The 19991-nt window shown below is 37.6% G+C and overlaps 1 long non-coding RNA gene across 6 annotated transcripts in view; it reads left to right on the top strand.

Annotated features, from left to right (window-relative positions):
- LOC106989070 (uncharacterized) overlaps positions 1–19991 on the top strand; it is a 54697-nt gene that overhangs the window by 19943 nt on the left and 14763 nt on the right. For 3 of the 6 annotated variants that reach the window (XR_008299167.1, XR_008299169.1, XR_008299166.1), the window contains 3 exons: positions 3990–4041; positions 12345–12592; positions 13887–14005. This is a non-coding gene — a long non-coding RNA (uncharacterized LOC106989070). Of the gene's footprint in view, positions 1–32; positions 129–3989; positions 4042–12344; positions 12593–13886; positions 14006–19991 lie in introns of all 6 variants that reach the window. The other 3 variants (XR_008299170.1, XR_008299168.1, XR_001432457.3) reach the window with 2 other exon arrangements.

Genomic DNA, 19991 nt, shown 5'->3' with positions numbered 1-19991 from the left:
CTCTCCCTCGCTGACTCCTCCTCCTCCCTTAGGTTCAGCTTATGTCTGAATTTTGAAAAGCGTTCTCTGACTCTTTGAATCTGTGCTGGCTGATAACTCCAAGAAGCAGCTCTGGTCATTTGAATCAGGTATAACATTTGCCTTTATGTCTCTGATATATTCTTGACAAGCCTATCAACTCCTTGAGGGCAGATCTCTTTTGTTCATTGCTATATCCAGTTGAGATCACAGGGCCTGGCATAAACTAGGCATTTAATAAATATATTTGGAATGACTGAATAAATGGATGAAACTGGGAGGTGGCAGCAGATGGCCATGAGGCTCCCTAGGTCTGTGCTTGTGACCTTGGTTCAGGTCTGAAATTATGAATTCTGGAATTGGAAACATTGATTTTGTGTGGTTTCTTCTTCACCAAGCATCTTGATTATCGCAAGCACTTAAAATGGCCTACCCCAACATCATCCTACTAAGTTAGGATTATTACAAAGGTGAGTGCTTATGCTTTAACTCTTCAACTTGTAGTTGTTGTACCCCTTTACCCGCCAAAAATATGTGAGGGGAATATTCCTCTGCTGCTGGTTTCTGCAGCTGGTGGTGTTGGAAATGTCCATATACTGGATGTGTGAAGTGGATGAAGCCAAAAATTTTCAAGGGAACCCACAGAGAGCAGCTATTGTGATGTGTCGCAGTGTCCTCTGATCTAAGCTTCAGGAAATCTGGCTCATTGTTCATGTTTCTGGACTCACAGTGAAATGCCCTAGCGAGCCATGTATCTTCTTTATCTCTGCCTCAGCATTCGGTAAGTTCTGCCATACTACACCAGCTTTATTCTCAGAGCAGGGAGAACAAGGGGGTGATGGTCACAGCATCTTTCACAGGAAGTTGTGGGGTTAGGAGTGAAGATTTTATGAGTTGGAAAGGAGAAATCACTCTAGGCCAGCCACCTTGATCTCTTCATATTTTCTCTTAAAATGACTACCATCCATAGGTTATTTTTTCTCTTTCCAATACAAGATGTTAGTAGTGGACAATGGTAATCATGATCTAAGTTCAAAAACCTTAAATCAAGTTAGCTATCCTTTATTGTTATCTCCAGATTTGGATGGTTGCCAAGATCTTTAAATTCTGCGTGCCAAACACCAGTGCTGTCTGTCCTTTCTATTCCATTTCAGTAGTCATCACATGGGTGTAAAAGCCTCAGTGACTATGAGTCATCAGACTAACTGTAACAACTTCCTCTCCAGGCTCCATGTCTGTAGGCTCTGCATCTTTAATTTACCGTACACGCTATAACTCAATTAATCCTCATGAAGGTCTGTACTGACCTGGTCCCAAACCTTGGCTATTCCCCATGACCTTCAGGATAAATTTCAAATGCTAATAATTCAAGATGCTCATAATCTGGGCTCAATTTACCTGTGCAGTATAACATCTTATTGTTTCTCTAGGTTGATTATACCTATAACTGACCTTGTTGGGGAGAAATCATATTTTCTCCATTTTCTTCAGCAAGCTAAAGCTCTTTAAATGACAAATCCATCAGGTTCCATGGCTTTTTGGTCAGTCTAGTTCTTAAAAACTCCCCTGTACTGCAATTTTTAAATTCTACTTTTTAAAAATTTTTTTTAATGTTTGTTTATTTTTAACAGAGAGAGAGAGAGATTCAGAGACAGAGCATGAGTGGGGGAAGGGGCAGAGAGCGAGGGAGACACAGAATCCGAAGCAGGCTCCAGGCTCCGAGCTGTCAGCACAGACACCTAATGGGGCACATGGGTGGCTCAGTTGGTCAAGCGTCTGACTTTGGCTCAGGTCATGATCTCGCAATCTGTGAGTTCGAGCCCCGCATCGCGCACTGTGCTGACAGCTCGGAGCCTGGAGCCTGCTTCGGATTCTTTGTCTCTCTCGCTCTCTGCGCCTCTTCCTCTCTCTCTCTCTCTCTCTCTCTCTCTCTCTCTCTCTCTCTGTGTGTCTTTCTCTCAAAACATAAACATTAAAAAACTTAAAAATAAATAAAACTCTACTTTTATCTCCTCCCTTCCATTTAATAGGCTTCATCTGTGTCCTGGAGATCTTTAGGATGTTCTTGCCCTCCTCTTTATCTTCTTTCCCTGGTTCTAGATCCTTTGGTGTGTTAAGGAGGGGGAGGAAATCCCTTTTTCTTTGGTGGTCATTGTAATCTTCTTTCCGGGGTTGTACCTGTTTCTCTACTATCAACTCATTGTCAATGCCTTCTGTGTTTTCCTTACTGAATTGTGGGATTGTTAGCTGCTCTACAGCCACATCCCTTCCTTAATCCCCATGTCCCCCTTGTCCTCTTCCTCAGCTCAAAGAGGTTCCAAAGGCAAATCATCTTATATGCTGATATATTCCAATCATGAAATGAAAGATCAGTTACCCTTGTGTACTGAGTAAATCTCTTGGAGATGACATCACTTGGCTTTGGGGGAGGATTAAGCACCCCTCCCCCTTTTATGGAGAGGAGAGGGGAAAATAATATGAAACTCTTGCCCTGGCAGATGACTTATATTTTTGAAATTTCCTCCACTCCCATACCCCCACCATTGCACATTCTTCTGCTATTGTAGACTGTCATGAGGTAATGGTTGTAGGATAGATAACATAGCTTAGTTACCTCTAAAAAGCCTTAAAGAAGTGTCTAACGTTTTCAGAATGTGCTTTTTTTGGCTGTTGGTCCTTAGCTTTAAGTTCTGGGAAATTAGGAAAAGTCTAACTCAGTGTTCTTATAGATTCCCAAATAGGCATATTTCTTATAATAAAAATAATAGCTGGATTTTACTATGCATTTAAAAGGCTAACTATTGTACAAGTACTTTGTTGCATTATCCCATTTAATCCTCTAACCACCTAATAGAGTATGTATTATTAGTATCATTCTCATTTGATAGATGAAGCGCTTGAAGTGTAAATAAGTTATACAACTTTTCTAAGGTCATATATGCAGGAAGTGGCAGTACCAGGACAAACCCAGGTCTGTCTGACTTCTGTACCCACACTCAACCTCTATGACATGTTGTCTCCAAATATACCATGAACTTTGCCTTTATCCATATTGTTGAAATTAGACTTTAGAGATTATCCACTTAGATATTTCCATAATGCAGGTCAGAGCCTTCACTGAGAGAGGATAGGTGAATTTGTCAAGGTCACATATCAGAACTTCCTCTGCTGAAATACCTCCTTTGCTATCCTATATATCTAGACCCTCTGTGGCCTTCAGTACCTAGCTCAGGTCCCGTCTCATCCCACCTCCTAAAGCCTTTCCTGTCCAGCCCAGTCCTCAGTGGTCTCACTTTCCTCTGAAACTGACACTGTGTCCTGCTGGTATACCATTTACTTGGCATTTCCACATAGACTCTCATGCCATTTATTTAATTCCCATGTGACTAATTTAAAAAATCATTCCACGTGCACATGCCTTTCTGCATCATATAGATTGTAAGTAACATGAGCAGTACTTTAAAAACTATTTTCTCAGGTTGCATTTTCATTTTAGATTATTATAAATGCGTTGAGCACCTAACAAGGTTAACGCAACGTACCTGGAGATGAGTAAGAAATTCTCTAATCTCAAGGAACTTTCTGCTTTGTAAAGAAAATAGTTTAGGTGCATACATTATTGTTTTTAAAAGAACAAGTAATATAAATGCCAAAGGTATGAAACTTGAAAGGACAGATCATATCAGGTTTGAGAAGATTTGGGAGGCTTCTTAGAGGAAGCAGATGAAAGATCAGCCCTGAAGGTGAAGATGTGGGTTTATGAGCATTGAAGGCCAAGGAAAACCAAAAGGAAAGAAATGGTGCTCAGGGAAAAGGGCTCATTATGTCCTCTTTTGCAGTGTGGAGGCCCCACAGGTTGACTGCAGATTACAGACTTTGTTTGACCAGTACAATATCTCTTTACCAATTATAATCTGAATGTCCTTAGGTAGTCACGCCTACTCTTCATACTCTCTGTTGTTTTGCAACAGGCCTGCCTAGACTCTGAAGCTTTTGGAGTGAGGAGATAACAGGAGGATGCTGGTAAGATGGCTGGAAGACCAATGTAATACCAGGGTAGAGATTTTCAACCAAACGAGTCATTGGGGAAGACCCAAGTTTTGGAGGGAAAGAGTAATGTGATAGGAGCTGCACTTTGAGGTGGTAAGTCTGGCAGTGATGTAGAAGATTGATTTAGAAGAAGGAAGTGGGGATCAAGAATTCAGTGCTCCCTATGTTCCCTTGCAGCCTATGGCACAGGTAGGTGTAGCTCTCCAACAGTTCTTGCGGCCCGTGTCGCAATGTTGGCCTTGTCCTGTGTTCCCTAATGTTTTCTGTTGTAGCATTCTTTACTCACGTACTAAAGATCTGGAGTTGTGCCTTGCATCTTTTGCGTGTCACACCATGTTGTCATACGGCAGGCAGTCCATGGACAGTTGTTTGACTGGCAATTCTGTGTTACTTCCCTGGAGACAACTAGAGTGGTGAGGAAGGACATTAGTTGATATGCTCTATCAGTTTATGTTATTAAAGAATTTCTTTCAGATAGATACTCAAGCACAGAGTGTGTGTTCTAAAATCCTTTTGTTTTGTTCTAGTCCCAACATAATGACATTTTATGCTAGAATCTTTCACGTTCAAGATAATATATCTTCCTTTTGTAGTCTGACATACATGATATGATCTGAATTATTCAGGATTGTTTTAGCTCATGTTGCATTTTGAAGTCTAATATGCAGAGAAATTTTGACATAATGTGGTGCTAAACTCATTAATACATGGGAGGCTTTTCCTAATTCAATGGAAATTTAAAGCCTATAACGTCAAGTTACCAAAGCTACTGAGTTTCAGGGAGGCACCTTCTCACTTGAGTTCTTCTCAAAATCAAACCTTCCTATTTCAATATTGTAATTAAAAATGTAGGCTTGAAGGATTGGCTCGGTGGTCTGTTGATCTTTGTAGGGAAAGTGGACAGGGCTCACAGGACAGCTGCCACATGTTATCTACCACACTATAAAACAAGAATGTGGTGATTTAACAAAAATGCTAGAGATGTATTGGTTTCTCTATAAAAAGCCTCAAGTCTCATGGTGCTCACACACCTGGTCTTGGAAACCAAATAAGCAGTGCAGGAACTGTTGTCTGGACCAGAGGTTTTTGTTCCAAATAGTTTTTGTAACATTATCTTTAGACAGTTCTCTCCAGGTTTATGTTTCATTATCTTATGTTTTTGTTTGTTTGTTTTTTACAAAATATGGGCAAAAAGTTGTAATTACCCATTCAACTGTTTCATCTTAGAAGTATTTTTTGTTGTATCTTTAGACTTTTTTTGTGATTATAAAAACAATATAATTTTAAAAACAAAACAACAGAGGTGAATGAGATAGAGTAGACTTCCTATGATTCCTCTCCCCAGACAACAACCACTGCCAACTATTTCACCTTTTGATGTCAAATGTCATAGCCAGCTAGATAAGAGGGATTCTTGGTGGTTAGACCAAAAGAGTAAGTAATGGTGTTTCTGTAAGTCCAACTGTGAAATATTCTTTGAAAGTCAGTGAGGCAGTTTGCTTCATGTTTGGATTTTATCTTGGTCTAAGATCTTACAAATTAGCATCTTAACTCTGTGGCTGTGGAAGGACTGCTTGCTGACTACAGTTTAGATCTATTAAACTCTTCTGTGCTATAATTTAAATCAGTGGCTGAATTAACCTGGTGGATAACTTACTGGATCCTAGAGATACTGCAAGTGGTTTCCCTGGGTTATTTAGGAAGTTGTCCAGATAAATTCCCTCTGGGGTAACATAGTAACGTGCCAAACAGTCTAGGTTGAAAAAGTCATTTTAAGATAATTATTCAACTTGATTATATTAATCATGAAAATGTTTCAGTGGTCCACAGGTAGTTTGTAGCAGAGCTAGAAAAGACTCCTGTTCTCCTTTACTTTACCCTTCCCAATGTCTCCTGCCCCATCGATCCCTTCAATCCAATGTAGTTCTGAAATCATTTTATCATTACAACTTTTGTATAAGTCCCTGTTGCACTGCTGAAAAACTGCTACTATTTTGTTCATGGAATCAGCCAATAAACGTACCTCCGAAGCAATTAACATGCTTATGCAAACTGTTTGACATTTGAAGTAATGATATCCTTTAGAATATTTGTAATATTATGTTATGACCTCTTTGACTTTCATTTTAAAATAATTTTTGCTTTTGAACAATTAAAAATTAAATAAAATCTGGAGATGGTTCTTGTGCAAGAGTCATCTCCAAATGCTATAAAAAAGACATGCCATGGGGCGCCTGGGTGGGTCAGTCGGTTAAGCGGCCAACTTTGGCTCAGGTCACGATCTCGCAGTCTGTGAGTTCAAGCCCCGCGTCGGGCTCTGTACTGACAGCTCAGAGACTGGAGCCTGTTTCAGATTCTTTGTCTCCCTCTCTCTCTGCCCCTCCCCTGTTCATGCTCTGTCTCTCTCTGTCTCAAAAATAAATAAACGTTAAAAAAATTTTTTTTAAATAAAAAAGACATGCCATGCACATTTTGATTGCCTTATAAAAGTGATAATTATAAAAGCATATTAAAAAGTAAAAAAAAATAGCAAAGAAAATGTTCTTCCATGATTTTAAATAGGTTTAATTTTTTAATTTTTAAAAAATTTTTAATTCTAGTGTAATTTAACATACAATGTTACATTTGTTTCAGGTGTGCAATACAGTGATTCAACAATTCTGTACATTACTCAGTGCTCATTAGGAGAAGTGTGTGCTTAATCCCCTTAACCTATTTCACCCATCCCCCCCACCCACCTTCCCTCAGGTGACCATCAGTTTGTTCTGTAAATTTAAGAATATGTTTTTTTGTTTGTTTGTCCCTCTATTTTTTTAAAATGTTTGTTTATTTTTGAGAGAGAGAGAGAGTAGGAGAGAGGTAGAGAGAGAGGGAGAGGCTCTAGGCTCTGAGCTGTCAGCACAGAACCCAATGCGGGGCTCTAACTGGCAAACCTTGACATCATGACCTGAACCGAAGTCAGACACTTAACTGACTGAGCCACCCAGGCACCCCTGTTTGTCTCTTTTTTTCTTTGTTTGTTTTGCCTCTTAAATTGCAGATATGAATGGAATCATGTTATATTTGTGTTTCTCTTGAGTTATTTCACTTAGCATTAGATCCATCCATGTTGTTGAACTTGGCAGGATTTCACTCTTTTTTATGGCTGAGTAATATTCTTTTATATCACATTTTCTTTATCCATTCTTCTATAGATGGACACTTGAGTTGCTTCCATGTCTTGGCTATTGTAAGTAATGCTGCAGTAAATGTAGGGGTACATATATCTTTTTTAATTAATGGTTTCATTTTCTTTGGGTAAATACCCAATAATGGAATTACTTGATCATAGGATAGATCTATTTTTAACTTTTTGAGGAATCTCTATACTGTTTTCCACATTGGCTACACCAGTTTGTGTTTTCACCAGCAGTGCACCAGTGTTCTTTTTCTTCACATCCTTGTCAATGCTTGTTGTTTCTTGTGTCTTTGATCTTAGACATTCTGACAGGTGTCAGGTGATTTCTCATTGTAGTTTTGATTTGTGTTTCTCTGATGATGAGTGATGTTGAGCACATTGTCATGTGTCTGTTGGCCATCTGGATGTCTTCTTTGGAGAAATGTCTGTTCATGTCCTCTGCCCATTTTAATTGGATTAATTTTATTAAAAGAATGTGTAGGAATAGTCTTTATGTTAATAGCTATTTATAGACTTTTAGTAAACCAGGAACTTTGTTCTTGTAGTTCTTTTAAATATACCAATGACTTTTTTGAAGTAAATCCTGATTTTTTTAAAATAAAAAAGATACATACAGGTCACATAATCTAATGTATAAAGTATGACAGAAAAATTTAAATTTCTTATGCTACATGTGTGTATGTGTATAATTTTTCTTTTTGGATTGTTTTTAGGCAACACATTTTATCAAGGGTGACTGGCATTTTTGTTTAAACCATACAGTTACCTACAAAACTGAAATAGGGTTACTGTTAGAAAAAAAAATAAACAGGACAAGTACTGTGCCCATTTTACAGACGGGGAAGTGACCCTTCGATCCTAAATTGCTAGAAAGTGGTGAGGCTAGAAGTAAATTTCAGCCTCCACTGAGAGATTTTCCAGTGCTCTCCCTGCTACATTTTTTTTTGCTCGTCTTTTTCAGTTTTGGTTCAGCCACCCAAGGAAATAACCAGGAACAAAGCCAAGAACAAAAAGAGTCTGCAAATGTCATAATGAGAGCTCTGGATGAACAGTAATTTTACTCAGATCTGAGAATTAGAAAGCTGGATGGAAAACCGTATTATGAAGATTGAGGAAACTAGATGGCAAATCACTGTTCATTCAGAATAAACTTTATTGACCAGTTACTTAAATTGCAAAGAAGTTAATTTGTGTTGCAGCAGCACCTTTGCAAGTATTTTCTGAAGAGCTGAAGAAAAAGCCCAATAGTGTTGGAACTGCATATTTAGTTTTCAGAGAATTGTGGGCACAGCTTCAGGGGACACCTGCAGGTCAGCATTTTGGTGACAGCATGAAAGGGCTTTAGCTTCAGGAAGCTTCAGTGAGGTCAGCTGGGGGCTCTCCTGGGACCAAATCCTGATCTCTGATTAGGATAACCCACTCTGCTCATGAAATGAGATTTCTAATGGGAATTAACCACAGCTTCTTTTTCCTGTCTTTGAAAGCAAGCTGCTTTGTCATGCTTCCTTTACTGAAATCATCACACAAAAAAAGGGTTTTGAGAATTTTCTGCTTAAGACACTACAACAGATAATAGACAAAATAAGATATAGGCGATTGCTCACTGGCCCCCTCCCAACACCATTGCTTCTTACTCCCCTTAGAGATTACCCAAATGTGTTTTAGGATAACAATGGCTTAGCTTTAATGTTCATGAATAAAACAACGACCCTGTAAGAGTCTGAATTTGGAAGGTAATAAAGAAACATATCAAGAGAGAAAAGAAACTTGGGGCTGAATTAGAAGTGCAATAGTAAAGAAGCAATCTTTCTTCTGTATAGCCCCAAGTAATGTTGGCCTTGTCAAATGCATCACAGGTTTTAAGTCACACTTCAGCAGCATCTGAGCCACAGTGAGGATTAAGCCCATCCTTTAAGGGCTGCATTAACTTCTCCAAACCAGCTGGAGAAGTTGTGTGTGTGTGCAAATTTACATCTAATTGGTTTTGTTTGTTTTGCTCTGTGAAGGGGGAGAAGTAATACTTATTAAGTGTCTCACTTCTTTTGAGCCTCAAAATAGCCAGGCCAGTTGGAGAGATTGCTGCTTACCCATACTTATTAAGTGTCTCAGTTCTTTTGAGCCTCAAAATAGCCAGGCCAGTTGGAGAGATTGCTGCTTACCCAAGTTTCCGTGGATAGGGAATGTTAAGAGTTGAAAATTGTGTCCTGTCTGTACAGCTGTATGCCATCCCTATCTCCATTGTCAAAGTAGTGATTTTAAATACCTGAAAATTTAAAAAGTTTCATCTTATACTGGGATCATAACTTCTGATTTGAAGACATTTGAAGTGGAATGCATGTAAATTTTGAAGAAGTTTTGCTCAGCCATCCATCACTTTCGGTCACCTTAAGCCAGATTCACATGAATGAGAAATGATGTAGAGTGTCCTTTAGAGGATGAATAGAGGCTGCCAACTTCTTCATCGTCTTCCTTGGTCACAGTTTAATTATCCAGTGGTGGGCATCTGCCTTAAGCTGCCAAATGGAGCTTTTAACCACCGGATTAGAACTTCTATAGTCAATTTTCTCTGGTCATGGACATTGTGAGGTTTGAAAGTTAATTTTTGTCAACTGGAGATTAGAGTTCTGATCAATACATTCATTCATTTGGAAAGTATTCAGAAGACTTACGTTCTCAAAAAATCTTTCAGTAGCTTCCAATAAGCAGAGTATTCTGCATTTGTTACATAAAATCATAAAGGGACCCTGTTAAAATACAACTATTATTGAGAAGGACCGTACATCTAGTCTCTAACGTCTGTGATTTCTTTAACATTTATGATCTTTCCGTTGTCCATTCAGCCACCTCTTTGAGTCTTGTTAGAAAAGTGAGCACAGATCAATGTTGAAGGTAAAGAAAGTCCAGAAACAAACATTATAGGAGGTAGGGATAAGACACCTTTGGTGTGAAGATGCCCAGAATGTGTAAAACTGTGGGAAGTTAACCTTTGTAAAATGGGTATAAATAGTACTTAGCTTTGAGGGTTATATGAAGATTATTTGGGATAATACATTGAATATGGCATCTAGTTCTTATTTTATGTTCAGCTAATGTCAGCTATTACTATTATAATAAAATATTAAAATATTTAACATAATTGAATATGTTTTATTTATGAACTGCTTGAAAATTTTCCATTGTCTCATTGCTATTTTTTTATTATACAGATCTATATAAAATATGTTATTATCTTTGAGATTTGCAAGTCTGGAGATTATCTTTTCTATACTACTTTTGTTTATAATAGTTTTGTATATACCTAAGGTTATCATATTGCAATTCATTACTCTTGTGATCCAGAGTTATTACTTCTATTTGTGTTTGTATGTTTGTGTAATGACTAATTTTTTACTGTGTCAGACATATTTTATATCTCATGACAGGGAATCAGAATTACTCATGCTGACAAGCCTTGATGACTTGTATGGCTCTTTGAAAAAAGACATGTCCATGCTTTTTTCACATTTCTACACTTTTCCACCATTTGATAATATAACGGAGTTAGCTGAGGCATAATTTATACTTGTTAAAAATCAATTTGGTGGTGATGGGCCACTCTTGACCTCAAACTTTGTCCAGTCAAAATGCCCAAGAAATAGTTTTGGTGGAGAGGTGAGTGTAACATTTCTAAGGTCCCGATTTATGTACTAGTATGATCTTTACAAAGGTTATTAAGCATTAAATAGTTTGGGCAACCTTTTCTCTACTCATGATGATATTACTATTGTAGTAATATAGTAGTAATGCAGACGACTTCTAGCCATTTTTAGTAGATGGCTTCTCGTCTTCTTTTTTTTTTTTTTTTTGGAATACCCAGAGAATCTGGGAAGAACTATGCGTCTACAGCATCTTAGAAAACCCGTGTTATAAGAAAAGATGTAATGAAGAACCAGCAATTGACTTTTTTTAATGTAAAATGATGCAAATTTATTATCTTACCATAGGTGAATGCCAGCCTTGGGAAAGGGCAGGGCCGCTGGTGGTAGATCTGGGTTGCAGGCTGTAACTTTAGGACCCTCAAAAATGAGGAATTTATTTCTTTTCACTTCTGACACCAACTATTATTGCTGTTTGCTTTGAAATACTCCCTCTTGGTATCAGTCAGAGCCCTGCAAAAGCTGACAAGTACAGCGTATTTCTCAGTTTTTTGGGCGGACTCACAAACAAAACTCTCAAAAGATAACTGCCTTTTTTGCATGAGATTCAAGAGTTACTTTAATTTTCTTAAACCAAAAAGAGAGAGCCAAATGCCAGTTCACGTCTATCATATGCCCTTTCATAGAGCTGTTGGTAAAGCAATTAAATGCATAAATGACAGAAATGATAGATATTGGTTCCATTATTGCTATTTCATGCAGACAGAGTTATATTTCCCCAAGATTAGATTTTTATGACAAGAATTTTTTTTGTAGTCATAATACAGAACTGTTATTTGTCAAAGAAGTAATATTTGTTTTTGGCTGTTGGTGAAATCTCAGAGGAAAAATTTCCAGACTCCATTTTACTTTTAAGAAGTACATAAACCTGAAGAGTAAGTTTTTTCTTTCAAAATAGGTTTTGTTTTGACTTTGAAAACCTCAGACTTCCACGAAGCATTGTAATGTTTGGAATAAGCATATAAAATATTTCAGGGTACTGGGATTTATCTTTTTTCGTAACTCTAGGCAAAAATTCCTAGGGCAAGTCTGAGGATAGATTTTTTTTTTTCACTCTCCAACTTGCCTCGATGCTGAGGTCTGGGGGAAATGCTTTGGGTCCCCTGCATAGCCAAGGTTAAGTGTGCACAAGGCCAGTGGAGACCCTCATTGTTGTTACAGTGGGTAACAAAAGAGATTCACAGAGTGCTGAATTCTGGAAGGGACTATCCAAATCAACTACATAACGCTGTCATTTCTCAAATGGGAAACTGAAGTACAGGGAGATGAAGGGACCTGTCAAGGTCATCTGATCAGCTAGTGTCACGGTTGTGATCCAGGGAGACTCCCCATTTAGTGATTTTTTTTCTCAGTAATTTCCCAGGATCCTTTTTTACTTCAATTTTGATTTGCTTCCATTCCAGTCCATTCCAGTCCATTCCAGCTGGTCCCTGATATTGACGTGGGTGCTGTTTTGGCCTCAATCCTGCCCTCTGCCTGTATTCACTGAGTGGGATTTCCCCACCAGAAACCTTTGCATTCTCTGAGTCATTTGGACTTGGACTTACTTGTCCAGAAGTTTTAGTTCCTGGAGAACTTGAGAAGGACTCCTTCTCCAGTTGTTGGACTTTATTCCCCCTGCTGCTGCTCCACACCACCACAGCTTATTCAGGTACTACTTTCTGTCAGGCCTCATGCTTGGCACTTTATACAACTAGTTCATGTACTCCACACAACAGCCCTTTAATGTGGGCATTTTACCACCTTGCAGCTGAGGAGTCAAAGCTCAGGAATCAAATCTCATCCCCATCACCTTACAGTGGTAAGTGCAGAACGAGACTAAAACCGAGGAATATCCAAATCCCATTCTCTTTCCATGGCATTGTTCAGTTCCAGTCTGAAATGCTTAAGGCTCAGACTTTGAGTAACAAATTGTTGTAACTTGCACTGCCTCGGGGACTCTGTCTCCCATTTATCTGCTCTGTAAAACATCTTTATGTATTAACGCATGAGCCTTCTCTGTGTGGGCCCGTCTGATGCTAGGACTTCCTAGCTTTCTGATCTTAGAGCTCTGCCTTCCATATTCTGCCTTGTTATATGTTCTGGATGTGGGAATGGGAACAGTTAAATGTCACTCTGCTGGCTGAAACAGTAACTTCCTGATTGAAACTCCAGCGGAAATTAGACCTTCCAAATGGCAAGATCATAGAATGCTCTGATATGTTTGATGAAACACTGTTGGATATTTCCACCCACTTCCCTACCTCCCATTTCTGCAGCTTAAGGGACAAATTCCATTTTTAACCATTTCACTTTCAAGAGGCATCATGGTCAGAAAGGGTCTGTGGCAGGACTGGTTCCAAGAGCCACCAAAGGACTTCCGCTGCCTTGGCAAGTTGTATCTACCTAGTGTGTGCCCTCCCTTGTTGCAGCTCCTTAGATTTAAAGATGCTTAGAAGGCTCTCATGTGATAGCCTTACATTAAGTATATCCAGGGAGGATACAATACTGCATGAATACAAAGGAGGGGAAAATATTCATTGAGTGCTTATTAGGTGCATAAAAGTATGCCATACATTTTCACATGTATTACCAATTGATCCCTACAATAAGTGTATGAAGTATGGAATTTATTCACATTTTAGACAGACATTAAAAGTCTTATTTAGGCTCACATAACTAGAAATGGGTGCCATTGGCATTTGAAGCTAGATGAGACTAACTTTATGTATATTACAAGGCTACCCTAAATACTCCAGAAGCTGGGCCCCAGGCTCCTGTCATCCTATCCGCCATTAATCTCATTCTATGTGGGTTAGATGGGGACCCTGGCTTTGGAAATCCTAATAAGAATCTTCACTAATCTTTGAAATTTTGATTTCCATTCATCAAAGAACGACAATTTACATTGTTACACAGAGACTAAATTATAACTCTATCGTTCTCATTTTCCCCACCCCACTCAGTCACTGGACAGTTCTTGGTGAAGAATGATACTCCTTATTGCAGCGTGCCCCTTCTGCCTTGGCAAAGACCCAGCACATTCTTCCACCTGATGGTTTGATGAAAAACCAAGGTAATATCTGTTTTGTTTATATGTTGAGTCCCTAATGGAGAAGAATCCAACTGACTAGTGTAGCTGTCAAATCCTTCTTTTTCTGGATTGATAACTACAAACCTGAACTTGAAAAGAAAGTGAATCTATTCCTAACCATTGTGCACTCACTTGCTTGCTCTTTTTATTTCTGTCTGTCTTTTTTCTTTCTCACGCTCTCCCTGTCTCTCTCTCTCCCGTCTTCCCCAGCCGCTCATGCTTTCATCTCCTATGGACAGCTCTACCCAACTCAGCAACATCTTGGCTGAATACATGGCCAGTATGCACTCAGTCTTCTTTTTAAAAGACATTCCTTCCTATGAGGCTGAAGACAGATTATTTATGTAATTTTATTGTTATAATTCAGGTCACCTTTCTAAACTTGAATTTGTTTTTTTGTGAAAAACAAGGAGATTAAACTGGAAATATTTTAAGATTCAATGTCAAACTGGTTAAAATGAATAAATCTTTTTTTTTTAATAAGTAGTGCTGTCTTTCTTTTTGTGATATTTATTTATTTTTGAGAGAGAGAGAGAGAGAGAGAGAGGCCATGAGTGGGGGAGAGGCAGAGAGAAGAGGGAGACACAGAATCTGAAGCAGACTCCAGGCTCTAAGCTGTCAGCACAGAGCTCGATGCAGCGCTCGAACCCATGAATCCTGAGCTGGTCAGACGTTTAAAGGACTGAGCCACCCACATGCCCCATAAAATGAATGAATCTTAATGAGCATTTTTTAATTATCCTGCATAAGGTTTTAGTAATGGCCCTCACAAGCCACAGGTGACTTCTGTCCAGCACTATGAGGCAGGGATTTGTTGCCATTTCTCTCCGATTCTATCAGGGCAGAGCCTCCTTCTTTCCACCCCCTCCTTATGGACATCTCATTCTTTTAGTTCCCTTATTTGTTTCTGTAGTTCCCTTATTTGTTTCTCAGTCACCCACTACTTCACTCTCCCTCTGTCTTTAGGGTCTTACTAGGCAGGGGTTTCTATCCCCAATTTTCCCTAATTCCCAACTAAGACTGGTTCTGTCCATACTTGTTACAGATTTCATCAGACCATATTCAATTCAACAAATGTTTTTCTAGTGCCAGTCATGTGCAAGCCTGTGATGGTTGCTATGCTTTCATTCTAGGGATACAGCCTCACCAAGGAGCAAGTTTTGTAGAAAGAAAAGTCTGGAGTAATTTTATTTTATTTATTTTAATTTTAACTTTTATTCAAATATAATTTATTGTCAAATTAGCTAATATGCAGTGTATATTGTGTGCTCTTGGCTTTGGGAGTAGATTCCCATGATCCATTGCTTACATAAAACACTCAGTGCTCATCCCAACAAGTGCCCTCCTCAATGCCCATCACCCATTTTCCCCTCCCCCTCCCCCATCAGCCCTTAGTTTTTTCCCTATTTAAGAGTCTCTTGGGGTGCCTGGGTGGCTCTGTTGGTTAAGTGCCCCACTTCAGCTCAGGTCATGATTTTACTGTTCAGAATTCGATCCCAGCGTCGAGCTCTGTGCTGAGAGCCCAGAGCCTGAAGTCTGTTTCAGATTCTGTGTCTCCCTCTCTCTTCCTTTGCCCCTCCCACTCTCATGCTGTCTGTCTCTCTGTCTCTCAAAAATAAATAAACATTAAAAAATTTTTTTTAAAGTCTCTTATGGTTTGCCTCCTTCTCTGTTTGAAACTATTTTTTTTCTCCTTCCCTTCCCCTGTGGTCTTCTGTTAAGTTTCTCAAATTCTACATATGAGTGAAAACATATGTTATCTCTCTTTCTTGGACTGACTTATTTCACTCAGCATCATACCCTCCAGTTCCATCCACGTTGTTGCAAATGGCAGGATTTCGTTCTTTCTCATTGTCATATATATATGATGGAATACTACATATATATATATATATATATATATATATATATATACACATACCACATCTTCTTTATTCATAATTCTCCCTTTTTGAAGGACTTCTGTATTTTTCCTAATCTTCAAATAAGAATATGATTTAAAAAATAAGCTTTTTATATGTTTATAAGAATCTTTATAAGAAAAAATATATATGACATGTTACGTACATAGTTTAAGGTTTCCAAAAAGAAAGAAATAATATACTTATCTACTGGGTTCCGTATCTTATACTTTGTTTTCAAGAGTATCAATGTCCCACTGATGAGGATTCGAATTTTAAAAACCTCTATTTTGTATTTAAGGAATTTGATAAGTTATGGAAAAAATGAGATAGGTAATTGAGGTTACTTGTGAATTATGAAAGTATTTATTAATATATTTTATGCTTATTAAAATAACAGGGTAAAAGCAGCCTTTTAAATAAAGAGAATGTAATAGTTTACATATTTTAAATTAGTAGTAATGGACAATGTACCACTCCTTGCTCAAAGAAACTCGTTTTAGGATTTTATTCTTCCAAGTTTTAATGAGATACTTACTAGTTTATTTAGTGTTGCTGTGTATTATGTGAGCTTATCCTCCTGAATTTGTTCCAAAAGAAATTGGAGTGGAAGTGTTAATTCTTGCCTTCTAGGTCCCCACAGTGATTGCAGAAACACAGAGTAATTAATGAATGAGAAGAAACAAATAAATAAAGCACTGGGGATTCTTTAGCATAGTTATGGAAGCATTTCTCAGCCCTGAGAAATTTTCTTTTCTTTTCTTTCTTTCCTTTTCTATTCAAAGACCCTTAAAACACAGCTTTAAAGCTCAGTGTTAATCTCCCTCAGATTTCTTTATGTCTCATTGGAAGTATTCCAGCTCCTTCATCCCTCCCACTGAATGTCACTTTTTGCATGAAAACATTCTTTAACTTGGAAATTTGGAAATTTCCTTTTTGGAATCCCACTCACTCTAACTTCCAGTGCAATTACTTTGGTACTCATTCTATTCATCTTCATTATATTGTAAGCTTGTCAAGCTCTATATTCCCTCATCTTTGTTTATCCAGCAGCATCTATCAGGGACCTTGCTGAGAATGAAAACTCAACAAATATTGGCTGAAATGAATTATTGAGTTACTGTTTGGTACCACTGTATGGGCAGTGGAAAGTTAATATTTATTTTCTGAACAGAAAAGAATGACCAAAACATGCCCTTTGTCTAATGTGTGATTGTTTCTTTGCAACTTTATTATATGTTAGATTGGACCATATTTAATTGCTATTTTGTAGTTCAAAATTGATGAAAGTTGAAAATATTGACAATTTCATATAGTTTAATTTATATTATTAATTTATTTTCAAATGTTTCAGAAGTACTTGTATGGCTTTTGGACACTCAGATAGCAACCATTAATCTTTCAGATTCCAAGGAGGTTTTTATAGTATAGAATATAATTTGTGACCAGTCAGTCCACTCTATCTGAATACTCTCCATTTTTTTCCTTTAGTTTTTTTTCCAAACAAGCTCCATCTCTTTATAGTGATAAAGCTAATTAGTTCTCAAATTTTCAAAAGCATTTAGAATGTTATGTGAATAGAAGCATTTTTTTTTACTGAAGAGTTTCAAAGCCAGTGATCTTTATTTTGTTTTTCTTTTTTTTAAGTTTTTTTTAATGTTTATTTATTTTTGAAGGAGAGAGAGACAGAGTGTGAGTGGGGGAGGGGCAGAGAGAGAGAGAGAGAGAGAGAGAGAGAGAGAGGGGGAGACACAGAATCCGAAGGAGGCCCCAGGCTCTGAGCTGTCAGCACAGAGCCCGATGCAGGGCTCAAACCCACAAACCACGAGATCATGACCTGACCTGAAGTCAGATGCTCAGCCAACTGAGCCACCCAGGCGCCCCAATTTTGTTTTTCTTTTTATTCATATTTTTATTATTTAGAAAACAATATTTGGAAGAATGGATTTGTTGCCATTCAGTTATGGGTCCCCCCCCTTTTTGTGCCTACGGTAGAGATTTATGTGGAAAAATTTTATAGGTATTGGGTTTTTCATGCCTATCCAGTTCAACATACAATCTGTTTTAGGGATCTTAAGATGCACATATCAAAAACTGAACTGGTGATTTTCTCCCCCTCAAAACCTTCTTCATGTCAACTAATGGCAACTTCATCATTACAACAGAACAGGTCAAAATGCATAGGATCACTGCTGGGTCTTGTTTTCACACTCCACATCCAATCAGTCAGAAATTCCCTTTTGAGTTTACCTTTACTTCCACTTCTCTCACTGTGGCTCAGACTACCATTACCTCTTATCTACAATACTGCATTGACCTCCAAAAAATTCTCCTTGCTTCTCTTCTTTTTCTTTTATTTTCCATTTTCAAAGAGTAGTCAAAATGACACTCTTAAAACATGAGTCAAATCATCTTGCTCTTCTGCTGAAAACTTTACCATGGTTCTCCATTTCCCTCAGAGAGAAAGCCAGAGGGTTTACAAGTGTCTACAAGGCTCTATATGATCTGCCTCTTCCCCCTATAACCACTCCCAATCCTGCCCCATCATCTCTCTGACTTCCTCCCTTCTCTCATTCTGACTCTTCCACTTAACCTTCTGACTTGAACCTGCCAGGTACTTTCCCATTGAGAGAACAACTCAAACAAGTGTACTGCACATAAGCAGGTGCTCAGTAAATATTTATTGGGTTAAATTGAACTGAAGTTAGCTCACAATTGGTAACCATTATGATAAGATTTAGTACTTGGGATTAACATCCTTCTTTTACTTGAGTTGTATCTCAAAGTATCCACCAATGCACAAGCTCCTTTCCTCTTTCAGTAATGTGGGCTTGGGAGAATTTCCATGGTATATTTTAAAGAGACAAATAAGATTTAGAACAGTATAAGTGTCTTAATTATTCAAATTATGGATAAGCATAGTGTTTGGAGAATTGACCAATGTAGGAGGGCTTTTCTAATTCTGTGAAATGATGTGGCATAATTGTCCAATTGTCCATGATCAAATCAGAGATTTATAAGGATGTTGTCTCCAGGATACCACCTGCCTAATTTAAATTTAGTAGAGAATGAAAAATATAAATTGTTAGGTAAATGCATAGCTACAAGCTTTAATTTTTGTAATTTATTCACAAACATGATACTATTGGCAAATAGCCTGAATGGTAAGACCTTTATTCTGATCATAAATTATACCACTGTTTACAAAAATTTATGAATGGTTGTCTAATTTTTTTGAGATGACCTTTCATAGCAATAAGTAATTTTGTTTTTCAAAGGAATTATATAATGAAACATCCTCTTGGATTCTCTGATGGCCAGTGTAAGAATATATGTTTATTTTTGCCTCTGCTCATGGTACTTCACATAGAACATTAAATTTCTTTATTTATGAAGTCAGTGTTCCCTAAGGACAATATGAGTAATATGCAGAAATGAGTTTCTTTTGAAGTTTTTGTTGTGTTGACTAACAATTTGTTTATAATAACTATGTTAAGGTGAACAAATTCATTTTTTGAGTAAAAATTTTCATTTGCAGTGTAAAAGATTTTTTTTAAATACAATCTCTGTTAGGCTCAAGCAAGATTTCTGTACTGAAGTTAGGAATATTACTAGTGACTAAAATATTTGGTAAATAGCTTTTGAATTTGTGAATAAAATTTGCCAGTAAACACATCTAATTCTATATCTTATTATTTTTAGAATAGTTGGTATTTTGTAGGCTTCAAGAAACCTTAAGGATCTAATGATTTTTGAGAAAAGTTAAAATATAGGCATTAATCTTATTTAAGTATATGCCATACATGCCAAGATTTTAAAATTACAGCAACAAAAAGTTGGCCTATTGATTTAAATGCATCCCAAATAAGGTTTAAGAGACCTATTTAGGAATTGTGGCTAGACAAATAATGAAATTTGATAAAGCTTAGGCGCTGTAATGCTCTGTATGTTAAGTGAGTGATCAAGTTCTGGTCTTCACTTTGGCATATGAAGAGTTTGGAAGTCATCACTCCTCATGTTCACAAGAGAAAAGTTGAACGCAGTAAAAAATAAATGACTATTTTTGGATCCATCAG

The sequence above is a fragment of the Acinonyx jubatus genome, chromosome B3, assembly GCF_027475565.1.
Source record: "Acinonyx jubatus isolate Ajub_Pintada_27869175 chromosome B3, VMU_Ajub_asm_v1.0, whole genome shotgun sequence".
NCBI lineage: Eukaryota > Metazoa > Chordata > Mammalia > Carnivora > Felidae > Acinonyx > Acinonyx jubatus.
The sequence above is the reverse complement of the archived record's forward strand: the minus strand, read 5'-3'. Positions and strand labels throughout refer to the sequence as shown.